A 7179-nucleotide genomic window follows, 5' to 3' on the forward strand; every position below is an offset into this window, starting at 1 on the left:
TCCATTTTTTAAAAGTGGACAATGAGTAAAATTATATATTAATTTATTTTATTTTTTATTTGTGCAGAATATTGAATATACCACAGACAGGAAGAAGAATAAAAAAATTATCTTGGAAGGAGCACTAATGAAACATTTGGCTGCTAACTGCTCAGTCAGTAATATGAAACTTCCAGCCACTTCACTGGAGAAAAATAAGGCTTTCTATTCCCACACATAGTTCCAGTGTAAGAAACCCACTGGGACAGCTCCACCCTCTCCTATTAGGCTGTTATGAATTTCAGTCCTCTCTATCACAGTGAGTTTGTACTTTTTTGTTTTTAGTCTCTTCGAAGAAGTTCAGGAAAAATGTCATTAAAATCAAAGACGTTGAGGTATCATTCCCTCAGACATGAGACATATTACAGGAATGGAATAGTCCAGAGAAAAAAAACATGGTTTTTTTTTTAAGTTTAACCAAAAAATAGAACCACATTCAATGGCTGTATTTTAACCATAGGGTGTAGTTTAACAATACAGGGGCTAATTATGGCAGGCATTGTGGAAATAGTGAAAGACTAGGCAGGATTTCCTTCTGTTGTGCAAAGGGTCATTACGAATGAGGAGTGTGTCTACCAGTCTAAGTATCACCATCAATAAAAAGTAATTCCCACATATTGACCAACTGGATACATTGCCATCAGATTCATTCTGTTAATGAAGTCCTGAGACTGTTACATTTCTAAACCGTGAAAGAGCTCAATATCCCATTTTTAGAAACCTATAGAAAATGTTTCACTGCATGAAGTGAATAAAGAAAACTGTAGGGCTGAAGAAATTCTGACACTAGACAATCGGATAACCCATGTCCTCTGGTAGAGCTTTATATCCAGACTCTACACAGGAAGTTCTGTTGCCCATCCCAATGAACCAAGTCCCAAACTATGAGGTTGACGCCTTACATAACCAGGCCTAAATCACATAAGGAAGATCATCCCAGTAATCCAGTGGATTATACCATATATACATTTGATAGCAATAGCTATCACGAAGCTTTATGAAGCCCCGTCTTTGTTCCCCTCCCCTGCCATGCTCTTACATTATAGACAACCCTCAGCTATTGGACATAGTGTTCCCCACAAGTCCTATCTAACCTTTATCTGGGTAATGAAAATACCCTAGGCATCTTTAATACCATTTTGAAGCTCAAGCTTCTTGAAGTCAAATTGATGCATTCTTTACATACAAGAAGCAGAAGTCTAGAAAGTTTGGAGTTGGTTGAATGAATTTGGTTCACACACCAGCCAAATGTTGAAATCTTCCCTTGTCATGCATAAACGTGAAAGATAGTATTCCCAGGTTTTAGCTCCCTCAACTGGACGATATTTCTCTCTGGCAAATCTGTGACCTGAAACTTAGCAGTAGATAATATTGAGTAGGGCAAGTCAGTTTCTTGGCCTGTACTTCTTACCCTAAGTGCTTCCTTGTGGCCTCAAAACCATGCTCCAATCTGAGTGTTTGCATTAAATAGAGGACCCCCTCTAAATTTAGGGTACTCTCCTCTTTTCTTCAGCCCCCTTAGTTGACATTCATGTCAGACAGGAGATATTTCTTTATCTCAGAGAATGAATGGATTCCAGGTCTTCCCAAAATGAAAACAGTGAATCTCAAGTACTGTATAGACTTGGGAGGTAAATGCTTAGGTTGAGTATAGATCTACATTGTTAAAGGTTGTCCTACAGCATTAAACCACACAGATGAATTTGATATTACCTTAGGTGATTTTTCAGGCACAACATATTATTTCAGTCCAAGTCAATGAACTCACTGTGTCAATTGTTTTTGTGCCATTAAAACACTAGTATTGTGCTTTAAAAATAATTTAGAAAAGTGTGATATGTGATCAATGGTTTTGTTGCTGCTGTTATTTATTGTGCACTGTTTCTAGTAACAATTATTTCTCTTTTTAAAAACCATTTTATTGGTGGCTCATACAATTCTCACAATCCATACATACATCCATTTGTCAAGCACATTTGTACATGTGTTGCCATCATAATTCTCAAAACATTTGCTTTCTACTTGAACCCTTTGCATCAGCTCTTCAGTTTTCCCCCTCCCTCCCGTTTCCTCCCTCACTAAAGAACTCTTGATAATTTCGAAATTATTATTGCTTTGTCATATCTTACACTATCTGACGTCTCCCTTCTCCCACTTTTCTGTTGTCCATCCCCCAGGGAGGAAGTTATATGTAGAGCCTTATAATCAGTTGCCCATTTAGAATTATTTCTTTCCATTTATGTTTTAGTTTATTTTTATACTTCATTATCTGAATATAACACAAACAAGCCCTTGCTTTCCAGAACTTAGAAAGATTTTTAAAGAAAATCCCCCCAATATTTTAATGATCATCTAACTAAAGAATCAGAAATTATTTATATGTATTTTAAGTAGTAGTCACACACTTGTTCATGTTTCTTTTTTCCCACTATCTCATCCAGCTAATTGCTGTATGTTTATGTGTTGATACCAATGTAAATGTTTCTCTTACTGTGACATTCAACAGATTCTGAGTATTTCGTCAAAGTTCATCCTGCTTCAAACTCCTTGTATCCCATGGAAACTGTATAATATTTATAGTGTGTGAACAAATGTGTATGGTTAGTGGAGCACATTTAGAAGCCCACAGTAATAGAGTGTGGTACCACAGTAGAGTGTGGCAACCAGTGAAAGATGTTTTAGAGGTGAACAACAATAAATAAAATGAAATAAAACAGGAAATACTAGGGGGACTTGGCTAAGGCAGAGACAACCTTAACAAGAACAAAAGCCCAGAGGGAGGTGTATTTTCTAGTCTCTACAGCTCTTGTGTTTAAGGATGCCCAATGTTATGGCTTTTGTGAAAGACAGCACATTACCAATAAGGAATGACAAGGTGTAGGTAGACAGATGATACTAAGAGTCAAGGTGAATGAGGGAAGAAGCTTAAAAGTACATGAGATGAAGGAAGGTAATGGCTGATGCAGTCACTCTCTTCCTGTCTGTGGAGGAGAAATGCAAAGCCCTAGACTGTAGGTACAAGGTGCACAGCAGCACGGGGGAACTCCAGGGTGAGGTCTTGTGACTAGCTCTCAGAGGGTCTCTGCAAGCCTGGGATTATGACCACTTTTAGACAGCAGATGAAGCAACAGCAATCTAGTTGAGAGGAATTACTAATAGGTGGAAGAAGGACAAGCATGATGGTAGGGTAAGGAGGAAGGTAAAAGGAAACAGAAGAAAGATCTAGGAAGCAAAGCTATGGATAGTGGTATAAGCATAGGTCTGTGCATATGTAAATACATTAATTCTGAAAATAGAGATCTTGACCTACATGCATATATTTATAAGGCAGTACACTAAGATAGTAGATGTACTTTGGGACTCTGCTCAAGCCCTCCCTCAATGCAAGAACACTTTGTTCTAACAACCTGACCTTCTTTGATGCTCACCATACCAGCATGATCACTGAAGACAAAATGGGTACATAAGCAAATGTGGTGAAGGAGAATAGTGCCTGGCTATCAAAATATATACTATCTGAGGTTTTAAAGGCTTGAAGTTTAAAAGAGGCTATCTAGTAGAGAAGCAATGGACCCACATGGAAGAAGCTCATCATCCTGTGTGATCATGAGGTGTCAAAGAGATAGGGTAATAGGCTTCATAAGACCACAAAGAAGCAAGCAAAACCCCCCAACACATTGCTGAGAATGAGGGGGGTTGTAGTAGAGACGCCACCTCTATCTGTAAACAATGGGACATCCCCTTACAGAAGGGTCACACTGAAAGGATGAGTCAACCTGGGGGCAGGATAGCACTGAGGAAACACAAATATTATTAGGTTCCTTGAGGCTTCCTCACACCCCACTATCATGACTCCAATTCTGCCTTTCCCTGTGGGCTAGACTGGAGCATGTGCACAGGTACAGAAAAGAGATAAGAGTTCACAACATACCGAATCTAGGAACAGGAATGGGAGTATTGATACCAGTCGGGGAAGCGAAAGGCAGGGAGGGGAGGGGAGGAAGGGGGAGCCAATCACAATGATAGACACATAACCACACACACACACCCCGGGGATAAACACACAAAACATGGGGGAAGAGAGATAGCAGTCAGTGCAAGATACAAAAATAACAATAGTTTAATATTTATCAAGGGGTGACAAGAGTGGGGGGGGAGGAAGAGAGGGGATAAAAGGAGCTGATACCAAGGTCTCAATGGAAAGTAAATGTTTAGAAATGAATGATGGAAATATATGTACAAATATTCTTGATACAATTGAATTGTGGATTGTTACAAGTCCCCAATAAAATGATCTTTTTTAAAAAGCACATGAAATGGATTAAGGAAAGAGATGACTTATCATCCATTCTGTCATCTTGGACTAGAGCATGGGTTTCAAGCTCTCTAAGTAATGTTGACAGAGGGAAAACGACACAAACAAGGAGACGGCTTATTGTCTTGGGTTCTAGGATATCCCATCCATAGTCTTGGTCCTCTAGGGAGACTGGATTAGCTAGTGTCTGGGCTGGAGTTTGTGAAACATGCTTAACCAGGAACTTGGAGCGAGGAAAACAAAATGAGTGTGGTGGGGAGAGGCTGTGCTTTGATAAAGGAGAGCAGCATTAGTCTGAGTGGCTAGTTGGACATCATTGGCACAGCCCTTTTGTAACCCCCAGGGTGTTTCTGAAGGCAGAGGGGTGTGAGGTTGCAGTCCTAGGATAAAGGGTAAGGTTTAGGGCCCCTCTAAAACTGATCTGCAAGTCATGGTAATAAACAGATGCACAATTTGTTTTAGACTCTCTTATGCCCAGTCACCATGCATTTCTGGAATCTCCACGTCATCATTCCTCTAGGTCTTAGGGACAGCCTTCCAGCTCAGGGCTCTGAGACAGGTTGGTTTCAGAGGAAGGTGGGCTTCCAGCTCCCTCCTTGATCAATATTCTTAATCTAAGCTTGACTAAGTATTAACTTCTTCTGGAAAGACTGTCAGCTTATGGAAAATTACAAAAGAACTAAAAGGTGATAATAAGTTCAATAGATGCATTATACTGGATAAATCTGCCTAACAAAGCCTCTTTAGAGTGTTGAAAAACAATGATGTTACTTTGAGGACTAGGTTTATCTGACCCAAACCATGGCATTGCCGATTACCGCATATGCATATATAAGTGGGACATTGAATAAGGGAGAAATAAGAAGAATGAATGTGGTTGAATTATAGTGCATGGGCATTCAAATAGGCAAACAAATCTGTTTTGGCAGAAGTAAGGTCAGGGTGCTAGTTAGAGGGTAGGAAGTGAGAGCTCACATTAAATACATTGGACATGTTGTCAGAGGTGACCAGTCCGTGGAGAAGGATGTTTTTGGGGTTTTTTTGGTAAATTAGAGGGGCAGTGACAAATAGGAATCCCTCGACTACATGGATTGACACAGTGACTGAAGCAATGGGTTCATCCTAAACTGTGAGGATGCTGCAGGGGTGGGCAAAGTTTCATTCCCTTGTGCATAAGGTCCCTGTAAGATAGAATGGACACCATCAGAACTATCAACAACAAGAGCCTCAGAAATTACTAATCAACACCCAAGGCGTGCACAAAATGCTAAATAGTTATGTTTACAAAAGTTATTTCCATGCCATCAAATGCACAAAAGCTCAGGAGACATTCACTGGAATTTAAGTTCTAGTTTAAAAGAAGGAATGGGCCCTGCCCACTCACTGCGTTCTTCCCTCTGCCTTCCTTCCCCGCTGCGGGACGCCTCCTCATACAGCCGGGAGCCCGGAGCCCGGAGCCATGGCCTCGGGCAACACCCTCTACAGCGCCATGGACAGCCCGGAGATGCCAGCCGAGATCGTGGAGCTGTGTGAGATCGAGGTGGAGACCATCCAGGTGGAGACCATCGAGACCACGGTGGTGGGCGAGGAGGACGTGGACTGGGACGATCGCGGAGGCAGGAGCGGCCATGGGCACACCGGCTACCACCACCAGCAGCAGCAGTCCATGATCGCGCTACAGCCGCCGGTCACCGTGGACCCGAGCCAGGTGCACCACCACCAGGAGGCGATCCTGGTGCAGACACGTGAGTTGGTGGTCGGCGCCGAGGAAGGCTTCGAGGGCCAGATCCCGATCCCAGTTCCAGCGCCGGCCAGCATTGGCGAAGAGGACGACGATGACTACATCGGCCGCAAGAGCAGCGGTAGCGACAGCTCTTGTGGGGCAGCGGCACCGGCAGGGGCGATGCGGGCAACAAGAAGTGGGAGCATGAGCAGGTGCAGATCAATCAAGTCGCTGGAGGACCAGTTCTCTGTCACCCTATGGTCGTCAGATGAAAAAAAGGTCTTGACCATGAGACTGGCTGGGGAGCAGATCATTGGGGAGAACTCCCCTCCTGACTAATCGGAGTACATGATGGGAAAGATGCTCCCGCCCGGAGGGATCCCCGGCATCAACCTCTTGGACCCCAAACAGCTGGCAGAATTTGCCAGAATGAAGCCAAGAAAAATTCAAGAAGATGATGCTCCGAGAACAATAGCTTGCCCTCACAAAGGATGCCCGAAGGTGCTCAGGGACAGCTCAGCCAGGAGGAGGCACCTGGACACCCACGGCCCTGCGTCCACCTCTGTGCCGAGTGCGGCAAGGCTTTTGTCGAGAGCTCAAAGCTAAACGACACCAACTGCTTCGCACTGGAGACAAGCCCTTTCAGTATAAGTTTGAAGGCTGTGGGAAGCGGTTTCCCTGGACTTCAATTTGTGCACAGACGTGCAGATCCACACGGGAGACAGGCCCTAGGTGAACAAGAAGTTTGCTGAGTCTACTGACCTGAAATCTCACATCTTAATACACGCTAAGGCCAAAAACAAGCAGTGAGAAACCGTGAGAAGGTAGCTCCTTCTCAGCTCCAGAAGCCTTTTCCAGAAGTGACTGGCAGACAACGCGCCTCTCCTTTGTAGATTGTTTCCAGGAAAGAATTTTAAAAATGAATCCTACATACCTAAGGGACATGTTTTGATAAAGTAGTAAACATTTTAAAAACACAAACTTTATTAAGATGACATTGTTAAGATACCCTATCTTGCTCCGTAATCTCGTTTCAAAAAAAAATAGTGTTTTTGTAAAGTGTACTCCCAGCAGGCGAACAGTTCATGAACTTCGCATCAAA

General features: G+C 42.8%; 1 pseudogene; it reads left to right on the forward strand.

Moving 5' to 3' along the window:
• The first annotated feature begins 5813 nt into the window (after positions 1–5813).
• Positions 5814–6887, forward strand: LOC142436400 (transcription factor YY2-like; annotated as a pseudogene).
• Positions 6888–7179: the final 292 nt, after the last annotated feature.

The sequence above is a fragment of the Tenrec ecaudatus genome, unplaced genomic scaffold (assembly GCF_050624435.1).
Source record: "Tenrec ecaudatus isolate mTenEca1 unplaced genomic scaffold, mTenEca1.hap1 Scaffold_257, whole genome shotgun sequence".
Taxonomy (NCBI): Eukaryota; Metazoa; Chordata; class Mammalia; order Afrosoricida; family Tenrecidae; genus Tenrec; species Tenrec ecaudatus.